Source organism: Podarcis muralis, chromosome 3 (assembly GCF_964188315.1).
Source record: "Podarcis muralis chromosome 3, rPodMur119.hap1.1, whole genome shotgun sequence".
NCBI classification, from domain to species: domain Eukaryota; kingdom Metazoa; phylum Chordata; class Lepidosauria; order Squamata; family Lacertidae; genus Podarcis; species Podarcis muralis.
This window is the reverse complement of record NC_135657.1, coordinates 18583856-18603962: the sequence shown is the minus strand read 5'-3', so window position 1 is coordinate 18603962 and position 20107 is coordinate 18583856. Positions and strand designations below refer to the sequence as shown.

Here is a 20107-nt window from a genome sequence, read left to right as displayed (position 1 = left end):
AGACGGGAGTTGGGGCACCTTTTGCGGCTTTGTTGTTTGCATACGAAGCGAGTTTTCTGGCTGCAAAGTGTTCAGTAAGCAGCCGGTGAAATGTCACAAGCCAGTAACACAGGGACCCTGCATAGTGCGTTGGGGTTCCTTTGTGCTCCTCCTAGCGATTAGCAGGTTCAGAAATGTGAGAAACGCATCCCTTTAATTCGCCTAATTTACACTGCTTTCAGAATTCAGCCGGGGAAGAATTCCAATTCGCTCGGTGCAGAATCGGCGGGGATTAAGCGCGCTGTGTACGTTTGTGTGAATGAGGCTGGGAGTGCAAAGCTCCGTCTCTGCGCGAGAAAGGACCGCTATAATGGATAGGGGAGCACCGGAGGGCATGCACGCGCGCACCATCTATGGCCGCCCTGCCCTGCCTTGTGCTCTGACTTCTTTTGCAAGCGCGATCTGCAAAAACGAGCGTACGCGGCAGCACCACACCTCCGGGGGGGTGGCCCGTTAGTCTCCCCCCACTTTCCAGAACGGCCTCACAGCGAGGCAAGCCCTCGATTAGCACGGATTAATCACTCCCCCGCTCTTTCTCCTCCTCTCCCTCCCCCAGGCGGGAGTGGCCATTCAGCCAACCTGCCGCCTGACTAACTCACTTTAATTCACTGCCTGCTCTCGCTCGCCTCCAAATCGATACAGAGGCTCGCTTGATCCCAGCCGCGCTCGCAGCCGGAGCTGAGCACACTTGGCGCTTGCCAGACTGCAGCAGCGGCAGCAGCGACCGCGCGGCTCTCCCAGCGTTTGCCCGGGACTTTTTTTCCTCCACCTCCCCTTTCTATTTTAAAGGAAAGCATTCGCGATCCACCGAGGCGGAGAGAAGGCGAAAGCCGACCGGCAGCCCCAGCCTGCACAAGCCGAGCAAAGTCCCGCTTCCCTAGGAGAGGGGTGGGTCGGGGGTGCTTGCATTTTACGCACACACACACACACGCACCCTCCAGGCAACTGGGTGGCAGAATCGCTCTCCTCTTCCTGGACTTGGAAACCTCGAGCTGCCTCCGGTCTGAGGGATCCGCTTTTTGACCTTCGCAGAGAGAGAGAGAGAGAGAGAGAGAGGCTGCCCGGGGTTGCATCGCGGGGGATGCCGTTGCGGGGCTCGGGGCCTGCAGGGCTCCGGGCCGAGGGTTGCTCGTCCCTTATGCCGGCGAGGAAGCTGCTGTCGGGGGAAGGAGCGCGGCGGAGAGGCAGGGCGAGCCCAGCGGCGCAGCGCGCTCCGGGGATCGGGCTGCGCTAAAGCGGCCGGGCGGGCGCGGGACCCCGGGAGCTGGAGGAGCAGCAGCAGGCGGAGGAGGGACAACTTGGGTCTCCGAGCCACGGCGATGGCCACGGCGGCGCCCTCTGGCAGGAGTCCGCCTGTGGAGTTGCCGTGATGTTTGGCGGGGCTGCCGGGAGAGGCGGGCGGCGGCGGCACAGCGGCGGCCGGGATCCGGTTCCCGGAGTGTGAGCGGCGGAGCTCGCTGGGAATCCACGCGCGGAACTTGCCGGGCGTTCATTGGCTCCGGGAGGTTGCTGTTCTCCCACGCATCTCGCGCTCCAACCCGGCGGATCGGCGGACCGGATCGGATCGGGCTTCTTCAGGGAACCATCCCCTCCTGTGTCCCAGGGCTTCCAAGAACGGCACTAGGTAAAATAATAATAATAATAATAATAATAATAATAGTAATAGTAACAATTCTTCAGACAAGGTCCTTATTAAATGAGATTTGTTTTTCTTTTTCTAAAAAAGAAAAGCTCTCGGATTTATTTGGAAAGTGCCCAGAAGCTTTGCTCAGGCAGGCAGGCAGACTGACAAATCAAATCCCCGATACTGTACTGCGGTGATGGGTTCATTGTGAACCGTATGGTGGAAGTCTGGATATTGGGCATATATGGCATTCACACGTGATTGCTAGTAACTCCAGAGTCCAGGCGATTTTTGTGACCGTGTGAAACTCAAGATACTTCTGAGTGTTGGCAGGCACGGGAATGTGATTTTCAGCTTTCAGCTGTGAAAGGGGGAGGAACTCTGTGTGTATGTCCTCCCCCTTTGACAAAATTAAATTAGGATTGTCCATAGCCACCAGATTTTGAATATTAAATCTCTATTTGGAATCAAATGATATGTGACTTGGGAATTCTGTGGTTTAACTTTTTTTTTTAAAGAAGCAGACAGAGGATGGATGGGTATCTAGTGTGGATTGCCCCTGCTCCACAACTGAAAGGGCATAGAGCCCCCATTAGGTCTATTTCAGAGACCAGAGCAAGATTGGTTCTCCCACCTTATGTTGGCTTTTCAAAACATAAAGACCCAGGAGTTCCAGTGCACCGAATTCACACATAGTTTGACCCTAATATTACTATCTAGGCAGGCAGCTTCCTTTCTTTCTCTTCCTCTGTTTCTCTCACTCAAACACATGTGTAACACATGATAAGCTGTGCAGGGAAGGGTAGGCTGTGTCGGAATGTAGGAAACCACCTTGTACAGAGCAAGACCATTGGCCAGTATTGTCTACACTGACTGGCAGCAGCTGTCCAGGATTTCAGACCTGGGTCTCTTCCCTGGAAATGTTGGGGATTAAACCCAAAACCTTCTGCATGCAAAGCAGATGCTCTATCACTGAGCCTCCTTATGATGGTTTTTGGCTGCTTATGGAGGAATTGAGAAGGCAAAGTTGCCTTGCCTCTCATTCACTTGACCGCTTGAGCTTGTGGCCAGCAGGGTTCTCCGTCTACATTATGAATTCCTCCTTGTCAAACTGGACAGGGGACCATTTCCATGCCATGTGCTGGGCTGATCTCCCTTTCCACGCTTCCTTCACAGCTGCTCAAAACCCTGCAATTGTGATCAAAGTCCTACGTTCAGCAAGGGACAAAGGGTGCAAAGAATTGAGTGAAAGCGTTCCAGCGAGAGAGGAGTGCATGGACAGACAGACAGACAGACACTTCCAGCTTTTGAAAGCGGTTGTGGTTCGGTGAATGGAAGGGTGCAGAACCTCCTTTCCGGCTTTTAGGATGTAGCTGCTTTGTCTCCATTAGATGACCTTTGAACTTTGCCATTTGCCCCCAGGTTAGATCAAATACCTCTGGCTTGGAGAAAGAAGCCCTTTAACCAGGCCAACGTACAAGGCGGGAAGACCAGAGGCGTGTCAACGCACGAGAATGGGGGAAGAGGCTCTTAGATAAAGACAAAGAGAAATGTAGTATGTTTGGCTTGAGACATTGCTGCTGTGTTGAAACCTTCTCAGGGGCCATCTCCTTGAAATTGCTAAAGCTTCACCATCCGTGACCCTGCTTGCAATTGTGAAAAGCTCTTCCCAAACAGGTGTGTCTCGTGTCGAACTCACTCAGTTATTGGGGCTGTGTGTCTTGTCACTGGATAGACACATACCACTCTGGGGAACGGAGAGGTGTCTCTTCCAGGGCTGCATGATAAGCTGCTAAGTGGGGACCCAGCCCATAATTTTCTGAGCACCTCCCTAAGGGAGAACACCTATCCTATCCCATGGGTAGGCCAACTAAGGCCTGAGGGCCGGATCTGGCCCAATCGCCTTCTAAATCTGGCCCGTGGACGGTCCAGGAATCAGCATGTTTTTACATGAGCAGAATGTGTGCTTTTATTTAAAATGCATCTCTGGGTTATTTGTGGGGCATAGGAATTCGTTGATTCCCTCCCCCTCCCTTCAAAATATAGTCTGGCTCCCTACAAGGTCTGAGGGACAGTGGACCGGCCCCCTGCTGAAAAAGTTTGCTGACTGCTGACCTATCCTAAGGGAAGGAGAGGAGAAGCTACAGTGTCTTCAAATAGGTCAATTTCAGGTGGGGGTTTAGCAGGAGGTGTGTCTGAAGGACAGGTGCAGCAGTGCCTTAATGGTGAACTCTGATTTCCCAAGAGTTGCCCTAGCCTAGAGCCTTCTATTTGCCATGGGAATCAGCTACCCAAGGGTGAGTTTCCTCTACCCACTCAGGTGTATTGCCAAGTGGGATTCATCTTGCAGTTAGGGCCATCGCTGAGTGAACGGTGGTTAATTAATTAATTAATTTGTAGCGTTCGTACCCCACTCGTCAGCCAAAAGAGGGCTCCCGGGGTGGCTTATATACAATAAATTAAAACAAGAGAGTCCCTTGCCCTGAGGGCTTGCAGTCTTAAAAAGAAAACATGACTCATAAGGGGAAAGGGAAGGGGAAGGAAGTTGGGGGAAATTGCCAGTCCTTAAAAACAGTCCTTATAAAAACAGTGAGTTCAGGGGTAGGAGGTGACGGATGAAGCTGGTCTTGATGGAATGAGCCCTATTTCCTGTCTCTCCTGCTGAGACCAGCTGATGGAATGGCAAGGTTGCTGCTAGGGAGGTAGGAAGCTCAATTTGTGATGGAGTTGGTTGCGTGAGTCGGAGCCAACATAGTCAGTGTCTCTCGTTTCCCACATGGGGAGGCACCTGCCAGGTAAGAACAAGGTTATCAGGAGTGGGGGATTGCAATTAAAATACTCCTCTGAGCAGCATCTGTTGAAGGAAACCCATTTGGCCATCCCTGTAGGGATGGAGAAACAGTGGCTCTTACATTGTCAGACTGGATGATATCCATGGGTCCAGTGTTAGAAACTCGGATATATAAGCTAGGTGGCAAATGGCTCCTTGAAGCAGGGCTACAGTCGCCAAAATGGAATGTCTTGTTGCCATTTCAGGGCCAGGCGGCTCAAAAGTCGTATTTTTCAATATGGCTTTTTGGTTCCTGAATCCATTCTGACGGTTCAGATAAAATATCACAGATAAATTCTATAGGATGTGTTGTCGGTGTGTGAAAACAGGCAAGATCCAAGGATCCCCAGGCATGCGCCTCCAGATGGTGGAGACTTCAGGTGTCATCCTGGCGCCCGGGGAATCTTCACCTGGTCACAGGTTGCCGATTGCCATGTGCAAAATGCGCCTGGCAAATTTCAAACACTGGTCCCTTCCAAACCTGTGATCCTGTGCATATGAGAATTGAATCTATAAGAGGAAACCAGCCAGACCAGTTCCTTTTGCTAGCCGGCCAGTTAAGTCCTGCCATTTACATTAGAAAGAGGCTGCCCTGTTGCCATAGAGACAAATAGGGGTAACCCTCCTCACCTGGTTGGAAGGGACATCACCTCTTAACGTAGAAGAACAATTGCCGAATGTTGTGCGCTGAGTTTGGCTGGTGCTGGAAGCTGGAAGCTGGAGACACAGTCACATCTGCTCTGGGGTAGACCAAAAGCTGTGACTTCAGGCTTCTTTGAAGACCTAAAGGGGGAGCCGGATCTGTTCGGGTGCGAATGCTTTGAACCCCTCCATTCCCTGCTCAGGTTCTATATACAGTGGTACCTTGGTTCCCGAACGACTTAGTCAATGAACAAATCGGCTCCCAAACGCCGCAAACCCGGAAGTAAGTGTTCCAGTTTGTGAACGTTTTTCAGAAGCCAAATGTCTGTTTAGGCTGTTGGCATTGTTTCCGGGGCCAATCAGAAGCCATGCCTTGGTTTGCGAACGTTTTGGAAGTTGAACGGACTTCCAGAATGGATTGAGTTCGAGAACCTAGGTACCACTGTATGTGTAAATACAGTGGTACCTCGCAAGACAAATGCCTCGCAAGACAAAAAACTCACTAGACGAAAGGGTTTTTTGTTTTTTGAGCTGCTTCGCAAGACGATTTTCCCTATGGGCTTGCTTCGCAAGACGGAAACATCTTGCAAGTTTGTTTCCTTTTTCTTAACACCGTTAATACAGTTGCAACTTGACTTCGAGGAGCAACTCATAGAACGCGGTGTGGTAGCCTTTTTTGAGGTTTTTAAAGACTTTGGTGATTTTTGAAGCTTTTCCAAAACTTTCCCGACACCGTGCTTCGCAAGACGAAAAAAATCGCAAGACGACAAAACTCACGGAACGAATTAATTTCGTCTTGCGAGGCACCACTGTAAAAGCATATATCCCAAAGACACCACAGTTTCCACTGACCTTCAGTCCAAGCAAGCTGAACCCTGGGTCAGCGTGGGCATCCTCAGAGACTCTCGCCATTTAGAGACTTGGATACACACAACAATATGTTGCTAGGCTGCATTTCCCACCGTTACTGACCATTGGCCATGGCTGATGGGTGTTGGGGTCCAATAACATTGGGGGAGGGGAGATAGGTTCCCCATCCCCATTCTGCTGCCCAGAAAGGACTGGAAATTTGCTTCCAGATTACTTATCCCGTGGTAGATGTACTCTTGAATTGTTTTCTAAAAGTCTCAACCTGTGCACGTTAACCCAAATAATTTTGCTAATAAAAGTGGTTGCTTCTTACTTGCCCTGAGCAAACCGCACATTAATAGGGATCAACTCTAAAGGTCGGGCTGTGGTTTCAAATGTGAAAAAAGACCCCAAAATAGAAGTCACGTTAAAAGTATCAATTGAGTTTCCCTCCCTGTTCGTTGCCCGTAATAAAATCTTCCCCTCGCTTCCCACCCCCGTTCATTAAGTGTGAGTGATGCCTCTTTAATAAATTAGGACAGGCTACTTGATTCGCTGTCATATGGCAGTATGAAGGCATGAAGTGAGTGGCAGCAACTCAGATTCATCAGTGACAAGCAATACGTGATGGGTGTGTGTTTGAAATGGGGTGGCATATTGCCCCCCCCCTGCATTTCCAGCCCATGAGAAGCAGTGCATCTTGGGATGTAGTGGTGTCCCACACATTCTTAACCTAACAAGTATGAAAAATATACCTGCTACATACAACACAGAGATATAAAAAGGACATATAAAAACCTGTGCGGTGTGTATTGCATTAGCCAAATGACGGCCATTTTGGGCACAACTTCTCAATTTACCTGCTTATCTTTCCTTAACCTAGACAGCATCTTAAAAAGCAAAGACATCACCTTGCCAACAAAGGTCCGTATAGTTAAAGCTATGGTTTTCCCAGTAGTGATGTATGGAAGTGAGAGCTGGACCATAAAGAAGGCTGATCGCCAAAGAATTGATGCTTTTGAATTATGGTGCTGGAGGAGACTCTGGAGAGTCCCATGGACTGCAAGAAGATCAAACCTCTCCATTCTGAAGGAAATCAGCCCTGAGTGCTCACTGGAAGGACAGGTTGTGAAGCTGAGGCTCCAATACTTTGGCCACCTCATGAGAAGAGAAGACTCCCTGGAAAAGACCCTGATGTTGGGAAAGATGGAGGGTACTAGGAGAAAGGGACGACAGAGGACGAGATGGTTGGACAGTGTACTCGAAGCTACCAGCATGAGTTTGACCAAACTGCGGGAGGCGGTGGAAGACAGGAGTGCCTGGAGTGCTCTGGTCCTTTGGGTCACGAAGCGTTGGACACGACTAAACGACTAAACAACAACAATCTTTCCTTAGGGCTCGGCATAGGAGCCAACTCTTAGGGGCTGTGGGGGCTTCGGCCCCCGCAATAAAATATTTGAGGGGGCTGGGCTCCCACAAAGTTAGTGGGCATTCAAATGGTGTGTGTGCACCGCGTCATGTGATTGATTATGTGGGGCAGGGCTTACCTGGGCCCCCACAATATTTTGGCACCCCTGAGACTTGGGAACCTTTGTGCCCCTTCCAGTGTTGCTGAGCTACAGCTCCCATCAGCTTTAGCAAGTGTAGCCAGTGGGCAGGGATGATGGGATTGTGGTTCAGCAACATGGTTGGGGAGGTTCATCACACCTGCCTTAGGTTGAGCAATGCAGACAATCCGATATTGGACTCAAAGCACTTAAAATACATGATGCTCTGTATCTTAGATCAAGCTGCTCCGTCCTGTCTGACAGCCGCCCAGATAAGTTCCTGGAGTCTGAAGACTGATGGCTCCAATCAGATTTGTTTATCTCAGAAGCCAGGAGTGAGGAACCTTTTTTTTATCTGGAGGGACGCATTCCCTAGTGGTCAGCCTTGCATGCCAGCAGTTGGCAGGGTGGGACAGAGCTAAAAGCAGGTGTGCAAATAATTGTGACTCTCACCTCTCGTACAGTAGGCGACATTCCATCCGTGTAAAAATTCAGAGTTTCCCACACCTACTCTAATCTTTCCGTCAAACATGCAGGCAGGCGAGAAGGATTATCACATATTCCAGTCAGGCAGAAGCACGCGAGGAGGGCACCAAGCAAAGACCAGGGAGGTTGTGTGACCTACTTAAAGTCTCAAGGGTCTAATAAAGAGGCTTGCAGCACCACATTTGACTCCCAGGCTTAAGATTCCTCACCCCTGGCAGAAAACACTTTTTGCAAAATTGTAAAGGTTAACCCAAAAGCTTCTTGAATTTCTAAATCACATGATTTCGTCACGCTGTTTCCACCTCTATCAGCAGAGGCTGTTTCTTTCTCTCTGTAATGCAGCCTAATTCTTGCTAGCTGTAACTTTTTCCTCCTTGCCAAAGACCCTTTCCTTACGACACACTTCGCTCTTTAGGCACCGCGTGCGTTGGGTCAGCGGTGGGCAGACTTCATGCTCGCAGGGTCTACTTTGTTTACTAGACCCTCAAAATCCAAAGCACACAATTAAAGAATTTGGATTCGGGGTATTTTGGTCCGAGTTGCAGAACTGAATGGAGCTTACTGTCTTCCCTACACTGTTGCTTACTCCAAGGTCTCTTCATCTCAGCAATATAACTAGGATGTGGGGAAAGGAATCGTTTGTTGTTGTTGCCATGGTTAAAATATTAAAAAATTAAAAACAGTGAATGATACCCAATGTAGAGTAGACACATTGGCACCAGTGACCATAACTCCATTTATTTCAATGGTTCTGCTCCGAATAGGATAGCCTTGGTTATCACTCGACCAGCCCCATTCCTGATGTTTTCCTACACGCCTTGAATATTTTTCCCTTCTTTTAGGAACATTCCTGGGTTTTTTGTTTGGGAATTCATAAATTCATGCTTGATTGTGCAGTGTCTTCTTAGGATATTCTTTAGGAGAGGAGAGGTTGGAAACTGGATTAAATAAGTAGGTGGTGCATCGGTGTCGCCTCTGTTTCACTCCTGTTTTTGTCGATCATCTGTCTTTACCTGCCTGCAGCAAGTGAAGGCAGCTACCATTAGCCCTGTATTGATTAGTCTATACCTGTCCTCCTGTGTTGCGGTCCAACTAGGGCTAGGTCTGGGCACGAGAAGCATATTGGCTCAACTAGATGAGAGCCTAGAGCCTGTGACAGCTATTTTATTGCTTGCTACTTAATGTTGTGGCACTACTTAATACGTTGCTCTTAAAAACCAGTTAAACCTGGAAGAGGCATAAATTCTGCACAGAGCGATCTATACTAATATTGCTCTTCGTTAGGGCTCCTGGCAACTTTATCAATGGATATATATATATATATATACAAGCGGCAGGGAGGATCAAACACAGCAAAGAGGGGAGACCAAGCAAAGGGAACATGCACACAAGCTTGCACGTTTCTGCACACACACACACACCCGCACAAAAGTGCTGCGTGTGGTGGAAAAATATCTCATTTCAAGCAGCCTGAAAGTGTTCTGGTCTCTGCCTTCCATGCCTCATTTGGGATTTTTTTCTCCGCAGATCTGTTATCTGCATTGATTCCGACTCCTGATTGTTTGCCGTGTTATTTTCTGCTCTTGTCTCTAATCTTCGTGGTTTCTTTTGTTGCATTTTGCTTGTCTTCGCTGGAACTTGCATCTCTCCACATCTGCAGTCGTGAATGCCATTAGCTGTCTTCTCAAGGAGATCACTGAACGAATCCCTGATTCCCCTTTCAAAACCATCCTCGCAGTTGCTGCCCTTTGTAACTTAAGAGTCTTCAGAGCTTGCACAGCGTAGCAACTAACAACCTGATCCTATTGTTTGCTCGGGATTGAATCTCACCCTCTTTCATAGAGCTTACTCCCAAATAACTGAGCATGGATTCGTACTGCACAAGACTGTTCAAATCTCACCTCTGCTGTGAGCTCAGAAGGTGGTCTTAAGCTACGCATTATCTCTGGGCCACAGCGTTACTCCCCCACACTTTTAAAATGAGGATAATAATATTCACCTGAATTGCAGTATGGATTAATGAGATGCAAAGTGTTTTGATTGCTGTCCAAATGGTAAGTCCAATACCTATGTATCTTTTTGAAAGCTGCTATTATTGTTGTTTATTAAATTTATTGCCTCCCCTTCACCAGCAGGACCCAGAGCGGGTTACAACAATTGAAAATTCAGAATTAAAAACAATTAGAAACACATTGCATGTACAAGAATGTGAAAATCCGCCTCACCGTTGAAGTGTTTATTTATAATGTCTCAAAACTGTTTCCCCCGTGTTGCTCAAATGCAGTGCTAAGAAATTGACAGTGAAAACCACATCAAAATAATCTTATAAATACAGTTTATACCCTGGTAACCAGAAAGGAATGTCGCTATCCACTTCTATAACTATAGGCCTAAACAGGGACAGAAGACAAAGTGAATCACTTTTAAACCTCTCCCTCTAAAATAAATGGGACTTGTTAAAAATATTTCAATTTATCTGTATCACATTCCTAATTTGTACCTAGATCCAGAGGCTTGGGTAGATAAAATCTTTCACTGATTAATCTTCTTACACTGGTGAGGTTGTATCAGAGTACACCCGCTGCAATTAACAAAGCCAAGTCAGTCATGCCCAGTGTTCCAATCAAGAGAAGTAATAGTACCACTCTATTCATCCTTAAGGGACGCGGGTGGCGCTGTGGGTTAAACCACAGAGCCTAGGACTTGCCGGTCAGAAGGTTGGCGGTTTGAATCCCCTTGATGGGGTGAGCTCCCGTTGCTCGGTCCCTGCTCCTGCCAACCTAGCAGTTCGAAAGCACGTCAAAGTGCAAGTAGATAAATAGGTACTGCTCCTGCGGGAAGGTAAACGGTGTTTCTGTGCGCTGCTCTGGTTCTCCAGAAGCGGCTTAGTCATGCTGGCCACATGACCCGGAAGCTGTACGCCGGCTCCCTCTGCCAATAAAGCGAGATGAGTGCCGCAACCCCAGAGTTGGCCACGACTGGACCTAATGGTCAGGGGTCCCTTTACCTTTACCTTTATTCATCCTTGGTCAGACCACACCTGGAGTGTTGTGTCCAGTTCCAGGTGCCACAGATTCAGAACAATATTGACAAGCAGGAACATGTGCAGAGGAAGGCGACCAAGATGATCAGAGGTCTGGGAACCATGCCTGATGAGGAATGGTTGAAGGAGCTGGGTATATTTAGTCTGGAAAAGAGGAGGCTGAGAGGAGATATGATAGCCATCTTCAAATATTAGAAGGGCTGTGACATGAAAGATGGAGCAAGCCTGCTCTCTCCTGCTCTGGAGGGTAGGACTCGAACCAACGGCTTCAACTTACAAGAAAGGAGATTCCGACTAACCATGAGGAAGAACTTTCTGACAGTAAGAGCTGTTTGGCAGTGCAACGGACTCCCTTGGGGTGGTTGTTGACGCTCCTTCCTTGAGGTTTTTAAGCAGAGCTTGGATGGCCATCTGTCACGGATGCTTTAGTTGGGATTCCTGCATTAGAGGGGGTTGCTAGATGACCCTTGGAGGTCCCTCCAAACTTTACTACCCTTGGGAAGTCTAGCATTAGATACATGGACGCGGGTGGCGCTCTGGTCTAAACCACTGAGCCTCTTGGGCTTGCTGATCAGAAGGTCGGCGGTTCGAATCTCCACAACAGGGGGAGCTCCCATTGCTCGGTCCCAGCTCCTACCAAGCTAGCAGTTCAACAGCACACCAGTGCAAATAGATAAATAGGTACCATTGTGGTGGGAAGGTAAACAGCGTTATCATGCGCTCTAGTTTCTGTCACAGTGTTCTGTTGTGCCAAAAGTGGTTTAGTCCTGCTGGCCACATGACCCGGAAAGTTGTCTGCGGACAAACGCCGGCTCCCTCGGCCTAAAAGTGAGATGAGCGCCACAACCCCATAAAGTGGTACCTCGGGTTAAGAACTTAATTCATTCCGGAGGTCCGTTCTTAATCTGAAACTGTTCTTAACCTGAGGTACCACTTTAGCTAATGGGGCCTCCCACTGCTGCCACGCTGCCGGAGCAGGATTTCTGTTCTCATCCTGAAGCAAAGTTCTTAACCCGAGGTACTATTTCTAGGTTAGCGGAATCTGTAACCTGAAGCGTCTGTAACCCGAGGTACCACTGTAGTCACTTTTGACTGGACTTAACCGTCCAGGGGTCCTTTACCTTACCTTAACCTTTTAGATACACACGGTATTTAAGCCTTCATGAGGTTTCCTTAATCACAGCGACCCTTACTTTAGGTTGGACAAACCCGATTCTGTGCTATAGTGAGCCTCCCAGAACCGCTGGAATAGAGATGGTCAGTTTTTGACCTGATTATTGGTGGTGTGGCTACATCCCAGAACCCAGAGGCTGGGGTCAGTTCATAGGAACATAGGAAAGGAGGTTTGCTGTATACAAAGTCAGATTTTTCTAAAAAAACAACAAGGTGTCTAGAAATTTTCTAAATAAATTATGAGTTGGAATGCACCCCAAGTGTTGTCTAGTGCAACCCCCTGCAATGCATACAAACCCTCCTCAATCACACCTCCTCTCCATGGGCCCACACCCCTTACTGACACTGCCTGTGTTCCTATGGAAGACCCAGTAAGGTCTCGTATTGGAAGACACAAGATTTTCCCACTCTGGAAGAATGGCAGATGCAAGTGATAGACTACATGGAATTGGCAGAATGACTGGCAGAATCCGAGACCTGGGAGAAGAGACAGTGGAAGAGGACTGGAAGAAATCTAAAGACTATTTACAAAAACATTGTAAAATAATTGAATGTTAAAATGACGCAGGATATGAAGACAAGACGGCATTAGTGACAAAGTTGAAAGGAATATGCAAAAATATTGTATAAGAAACAAGGGTGAAAAAGTTAGAATAACGTTATGTCAGAATTAAATGAAACGATATTAAGGGAAAAATATGGTGACATAATAGCTGAAATGTATAATATTCAATGAGATCTGAAAGAGGGTAAGATATTGCTGAATGTGATTGTGTAAAAGAGAACACAGAAAAGGGGGATGTGAGGTCAGGAAAGAGGGTTATGAAAGTAACAATCTAAAACCAGGATTTTTTTGTCTTTCTTCTTTTTTCTTTTTTAGCTGTATGTATTTTCTTCTGTATTTTCTATGTTTGTTAAATCTGTTTATTTGTTTAAAACTTTAATAAATATCTTTTTTTTTTTAAAAAAAAAAGGAAGACCCAGTAAGGTCTACTCTGACTGGCAGCTGCTATCAGAGTATTCAAAGAGGAGCTTTTCCCAGCCCTGCCCGGAGGCAGCACCTGGAATCGAATCTGGGGCCTAGCTGAGCTACAGCTCCCATCAGCCTTAGCAAGCGTAGCCAGTGGGCAGGGATGATGGGAATTGTGGTTCAGCAACATGGTTGGGGAGGTTCATCACACCTGCCTTAGGTTGAGCAATACAGACAGCCTGATATTGGATTCAAAGCACTTAAAATACATGATGCTCTGTATCTTAGATCAAGCTGCTCCGTCCTGCCTGACAGCCGCCCAGATAAGTTCCTGGAGTCTGAAGACTGATGGCTCCAATCAGATTTGTTTGTCTCAGAAGCCAGGAGTGAGGAACCTTTTTTTAATCTGGAGGGACACATTCCCTAGTGGTCAGCCTTGCATGCCAGCAGTTGGCAGGGTGGGACAGAGCTAAAAGTAGGTGTGCAAATAGTTGTGACTCTCACCTCGTACAGTAGGCGGCATTCCATCCGTGTAAAAATTCAGAGTTTCCCACACCTACTCTAATCTTTCCATCAAACATACAGGCAGGCAGGCAAGAGGGCAGGCCGCACCTGGAATCGAATCTGGGGCCTTCTGCAGACAAGGCAGTTGCTCTGCCACTGAGCTACCACCCCTCACCTAAAGTTTATATATATATATCTATATCTATATCTATATATATATAGATATAGATATAGATATAGCTATATAGATATACACACACATACACACACACACACACACACACACACACACACACCGACCGTACTTTTCGCTCTATAACACGCACCCGACCATAACACACACATAGTTTTTAGAGAAGGAAAACAAGAAAAAAAATATTCTAAACAAAACAGTGGATGTATGATTTTTGTGGTTCAGACATGTGATCTGACGGTGACTTTGGGGTAGCCCAATGCAAAAATCCTGAGGATCCATGTGGATCCATGCTTTGTAACCACGTTTTAAGTGGGGAGGGAAGGAAAAGCACTCAAGGGACAAGGAGCACGCATGGGGTGTGTGGAGAAGGATGCTGCTAATAATGCAGAAGAGGGGTATAAGAGGAGAAGGCTCCTCTCCTCTCCCCCTTTGCTCCTTTAAAGCAAGCAGGCTCTCTGTCCCTCTCTCCTCCCCACTCAGCGTCTTTTCTCCCGCTTTGCTGTTTCAAAGCGAGCCACGGAGGAGGGAAGGAAGGGGAGCCATGGATCCTCTGCTCAGGACTGCAGCAGATCTCCCCGCCACCCGTAGGCATTCGCTCCATAACACGCACAGACATTTCCCCTTACTTTCTAGGAGGAAAAAAGTGAGTGTTATGGTGCAAAAAATACGGTATATTCACACACACACACACACACACACACACACACACACACACACACGGTACATATATATATTGTCTTAAGTGATAGACACTCCTTCCTCCCCAGCTTGTTCTCCCTCTCGGCATCTCCTTCCCTCCCTTCTCAGATGCTCCCCAGCGCCAGGAAGCCTTAGCCTCCCCCCCCTCCTGCTGACGCCTCTCTGGCCCAGGGGGTCTCTTTGCTCAGCGGGAGCATTACAGGCCTTGGAATTTTAAAGGCAACCTTAGCAGCCGGCTTAATCAGCCTTGCTATTCCAAGCCCTACCCACACCGTGCGTGCAAGAGGCTGAGGCACAGAAAATATAATGAAAACATAATGCCTGTGGTGGTTGTGGGAATGCGGGCTTAACTTGATCGCCTCCAGTGCATCTGCATTTCAAAAGCCATTCCGCTCAATAAGGAGGCAGGCCCCACATTTCAGCGGCGCACGACTGGAATGATTTCATGCGCAGAGCAAGCCATTATGTTGTTTTCTCTCCTCCCAAATGCTAACCAGCTTCGGTTTGCAGGAGCATTTTTCAGACTTTACTTTCCTGGAGCCGTTTCTCATCTAGATATCTGCTAAACAACCCCTGTAGAATACCAGTGCGTTGCAAAGGATTCTGGGATCTAGAACAGGGGTCTGCAACCTTTAAGACAAAAAGAGCCACTTGGACCCATTTCCGAAGAAAAAAAAACTGGGAGCCACAAAACTTGTCATGATAAAAATAACTTTTTTGTCACTTTTTTATTATTTCTTTGTTTGACCCCTCAGAATTACTCCTCCACATAGAAATAAACGCTAAATTAAAAGTTACCTTTTTGTGTGTGTGTGTTCTTCACCCCCCTTCAAAACAGTGACCAGCGTACATGCCCCCTTTCAATGCAGTGACCAGCGTACATGCCCCTTACAATGTAGCAGGCGGGCGGGAAGGTGACGTTGGGACGGTGCGTGACTAACGCACGCACCGCCCCCCATGCGACGTCACAGCCAGTACAGTGCCCGCCACAGTGGGGAGTGTCGGGGCGCACAATGCGCCTCCTCCCCTTGCTAGTATCCGCCCCGGAGCCGCGGCAAAGGTGTAAAAGAGCCACATGCGGCTCCGGAGCCGCGGGTTGCTGACCCCGATCTAGAATCTAGAGCAGGGCCTTTCATCCTGAGGGCTGCATTTCCTTCTGCGGGTGGGGAACCTCAGGCTCTGGAGCCAAGTGCGGCCCTCCAGGACCTTTTAACTGGCCCTCAGAAATCTCTCTAGGCCACACCCCTCCTGGGCACCCCAAGTGTTTTGCCTGGCTGGAATGTGGCCTCAAACTCCCATAATGCCTCTTGCTTGTCTAGATGGAGGATAAGGAAGGAGGTACAGAAACTTTCCTGTCCCCACAGCACAAAGGAAAAATTCACATTCATTCTTTCACCTGCCACTGGCCTGTGGCCCTCAGAACATTGCCCAGAAGGTTATATGGCCCTTGGGTTGGGAAAAATTTCCTTACTATTGAAATTTCCCAATAGTACTTAGTGCAGGCAACTCCCCACACATGTGTGACTGCACACATGCGCAGCACTGGGAGGTAAATAATTCAGACCTGGGAATGGTGGGAGAGAGCTGGAAAGTCCTTGTGGCTCAAGAGGAGACCTCCCAGAGGACGTCAGCGAGCCAAAATTTCAGAAATTTAAAAAGCTTCAAAAACTCAACAACTTATGGGCTCTAAAATTGCATGTGGGATCTCTCGCTGTTGCTGTGCTGTTCTACTTGACAGCTGTTTGGCAGGAAGCTGCCTTGTAGCGGGCTCAGGCGCACTGTTCCCTGCCCTTTCTGGTGATCTGGAGGCAAAGGTACTGTATAAAAGGGGGGGGAACCCCAAGTGTTTAGAGGTTGTCCCCCACTTAAGTTCATTTTGCTTATGCGCACGGGGGCCTGGAACGCAAGTTGCTTGTAATCCAAAATATTTTCTTTGCCCTGTCGGGACTGTCAGCTCCTAGAAAATCAATATATATATTTGGCACATTTTCTTTTTTTTTTAATAAGAAGAGAGAAGCTTAGTACTTACGTAACCCTTTCCCCCAAAGTGTTCAAAGTACAGTACCAGTATCCCAAAATGTTATAGATTTTTTTTAAAAAGATATTTATTAAAGTTTCAAAATGTTACAAAAATAAGAAAAAAAGAAGAAAAAAGAAAATACAAAGTACAGAAAAATAAAAACAGTTAAAAACAAATCAACCTTTCCATATCTTGTCTTTCGTTTGCTTGTTTCCCTGACCTCCTCACACCTCCCTTTTTTGTATTCCAGTTCAAATAGTTAATTCAGCAAACCCTTTCCCTCTTTGTTTTTATCTTATTCCTTTATCTTAATATATTATAACTTTAGATTATCACCTGTTACCAATCCATTTTTACATATTCCTTTATAACATTGCTGCTAAAAACCACTTAACTTCATTCCGACATCATTCTAACATTCATTGATTTTGCAGTATTTCTGTAAATAGTCTTTAAATTTCTTCCAATCTTCTTCCACCGACTCTTCTCCCTGGTCTCGGATTCTGCCGGTCATTTCCGCCCAAAATGTTACAGATTCTGGCTTGGAAAGCACTTTCATTCAGGTACATTCAGGACAGCTTGAATGAAACACCCCTGTTCCGTTTCCAGGGCTAGAGTACGATAGCCATACGATCCCCATGGGAACTAAGAGGAGATTGATTTGCTTTGTGCAGCTGAGGGGCTCTTTGGTGCAGAGATACAGAAGGCTTGACATCCATATTGAAAGCTGCATAATGCACAGTACGTCAGGGATGGGCAGAGTGCATGGCCGTGATGACTCAGGAGCCCTTAAAATGTTTTGACTAATGTTTGCATCTTCTTTGCAGGATGGTGCCTCCCCCACCCATTAACAAGCCCCACGTCTGCCTCTCCACCACCCTCATCATGAGCAGCATGGTCCTGATGGACGCCTACCTGGTGGAGCAGAACCAGGGCTCCCGGAAACTGGGCATTTGCATCATGGTCTCTGTCGGGGACATCTGCTTCCTGGTTGTGCTCAGGTATGTGGCTGTCTGGGTCGGGGCCGAGGTGAGGACCGCCAAGCGAGGCTACGCCATGATCCTCTGGTTCCTGTACGTCTTCGTGCTGGAGATCAAGGTCTACTTCATCTACCAGAACTACAAGGCAGACCGTAAAAGCTTGGACCTCATGGCGCGCAAGGCTCTGACCCTGTTGCTCTCCATCTGCATCCCGGCCCTGTACGTTCTGTTGGTGGCCACAGAGCACATGGAATACGTCAGGACGTTCAAGAAGAAGGAGGACCTCCGCAACCGGCTCTTCTGGGTCATTGTGGACATGTTGGACGTGCTAGACATCCAGGCCAACCTTTGGGAGCCCCAGAAGAAAGGGCTGCCCATCTGGGCTGAAGGCCTGATGTTCTTCTACTGCTACATCCTACTCTTGGTCCTGCCTTGCGTCTCGCTGTGCGAAATCAGCATGCAAGGGATCAGCATCGTGCCTCACCGCATGATGCTCTACCCGATGCTGAGCATGCTCACCATCAACATCGCCACCATCTTCATCAGGGGCAGCAACATGGTGTTTTTCAGGGACATCCGGGTCTCCGGCATCTTCATGGGCAAGAACGTGCTGGCCATCGCCCTCAAGGTCTGCATGTTCGCGCAGTACAGGAAGCACCTGCGCCACGCGCCGGCAGGATCTGGCGCCGCCGCGGCAGACCCCCAGCACAACACCATGGCCCAGACGCAGCCTGCCATACACCTGCTGAAACCCCAAAACCAGACTCCCTGTCCCGAAGGGCTGGCCCAGGAGAACACATGACACGCCGGGCATCTCCCCACACCAGGCGGCAATTAACACCTGTCTGTGGTCACTAGGGTCACCTGCAAAGATGAACAATGCCGGCTGGGCCCTGCAGAGCCAGTGCTGGTCCCTCCAGAAAGTCTGCAAGAGACCTCTTCTCTCCCTTGCACAGGCCGTGTCCTGGAATTGCCCGGGGCTGAGGTGGGGTCACTTCTAGAGTGGCGCAGAACGGATCCCAACCCTGACACCAAGGTGCAAGCTAGCAGGGACTGGAGAGTGGCAGCCTTGGGGACGATAAGATCTGCTCAATGGATAGCGGGCAGCAGCAAGCAATTCAACTCCCTCCTTTTGCCTTTCGTGTACTCATTCATATCTGTCACCCAAGTTGCTTTGGAACGTAGCCAGTTGGATTGCCTGGGGGCAGGCCTTGAGGAAACTGGTAAAATGCCTTTTCCGCATCTGTTTGACATATACAACGCTGGTGACCTACCTTTCTGGTATGGGCCAAAGGCACTTGGTCTACTACCTGCCTGCTCACATTCCTTGGGAGTGCCTGGGGCGGGGAGGACATTTTTGGGCAGCGTTTCCCCAAACTGAATCCTTCCAGATGTTTTGGGCCACGACTCCCGTCAGCCTCAGTCACCGCAGCTCATGGGAATTGTAGTACAAAACATCTGGAGAGGCAACAGGTTGAGAAAGTCTAGCATAGGGTTTCCATCGACAATTGTCCTCCCCCAGTGGAAACATGCTGGATCATGGCCATTTATTTTCTTTCTTTCCCCAAATGAAAACGTTTTCAATAAAACAAAAGGCCAAACCCTGAGATTTTGTACTCTCTCTCTCTCTCTCTCTCTCTCTCTCTCTCTCTCTCTCTCTCTCTCTTTTGCCAGCCTTCTTTTTTCCCCCAGCAGTTTGGAAAATATTTGGGTCTGGTGTTCTCCAGGAGGGCGAGAAAGACAAAAACAAGTTTTGACTGCAGGAATCAAACTAAGGACTAAGGGGCACGCAATAGCTTCCAAATTTGTCACCCCAGGGATTGTGTTACTGCTCTGTTCTGAATCCTTTTAAAACGAAACTAAACAAAACCCTCACCTAATGCGTGGTTTGAAATTATTGTTTGAAAATTCTATGTTCATCCACCCAGGGACTGGGGCAGAAAATTTATTCTTATTGAATCAAGGAGCAGGTGCAGGCTTTTCTTTTCAAACAATATTCTAAGCCTGACAATGTTCTTGTAACTTGATAGAGACAGCTGTGGATATGGCTGATCTCGTGAGAATGAAAAAAGACAGAACAAACGAGGTGGTTCCTTCTATTTTTTTCAGCTGCGGGAGTGTTCAGGGTTTGGGGGTTTTTTTCTTAAAAAAAATATATGCACCGTTTGATTATATTTCAAGTTTAATTTATTATTTTTCATCCATCTTCCAGTTCTGTGGCTTGCAGCCAGATGCTGTACATGTTTACTTGTGAGGCAATGCTGATCAAGTTCCAAGGGGTTTACTCGCAAGTAAGCATCTGATTGGCCATTGTGACAACAGGGTGCTGGACTAGATGGGTCTTTAGCCAGAGCCAGCAGACTCTCCTTACGTTGGACTTATGTTGGAATCCAGCTCCCAGCAGTCCAAGGTCAACACATCTAATGGCTGGGGATGATGGGAGTTAGAATCCATCAACATCTAAAGGGCCACAGTTTCCCCAACCCTAAGCATAGCTGAATAATA

The 20107-nt window shown here is 48.0% G+C and overlaps 1 pseudogene across 1 annotated transcript; it reads left to right on the top strand.

The window, feature by feature from the left end:
• Positions 1 to 514: 514 nt before the first annotated feature.
• Positions 515 to 19482, top strand: LOC114593422 (transmembrane protein 121 pseudogene; annotated as a pseudogene). The gene is made up of 2 exons (XR_013392124.1): positions 515 to 1663; positions 17450 to 19482. The product of XR_013392124.1 is annotated as a transmembrane protein 121 pseudogene (transcript).
• The last annotated feature ends 625 nt before the right edge of the window (positions 19483 to 20107 follow it).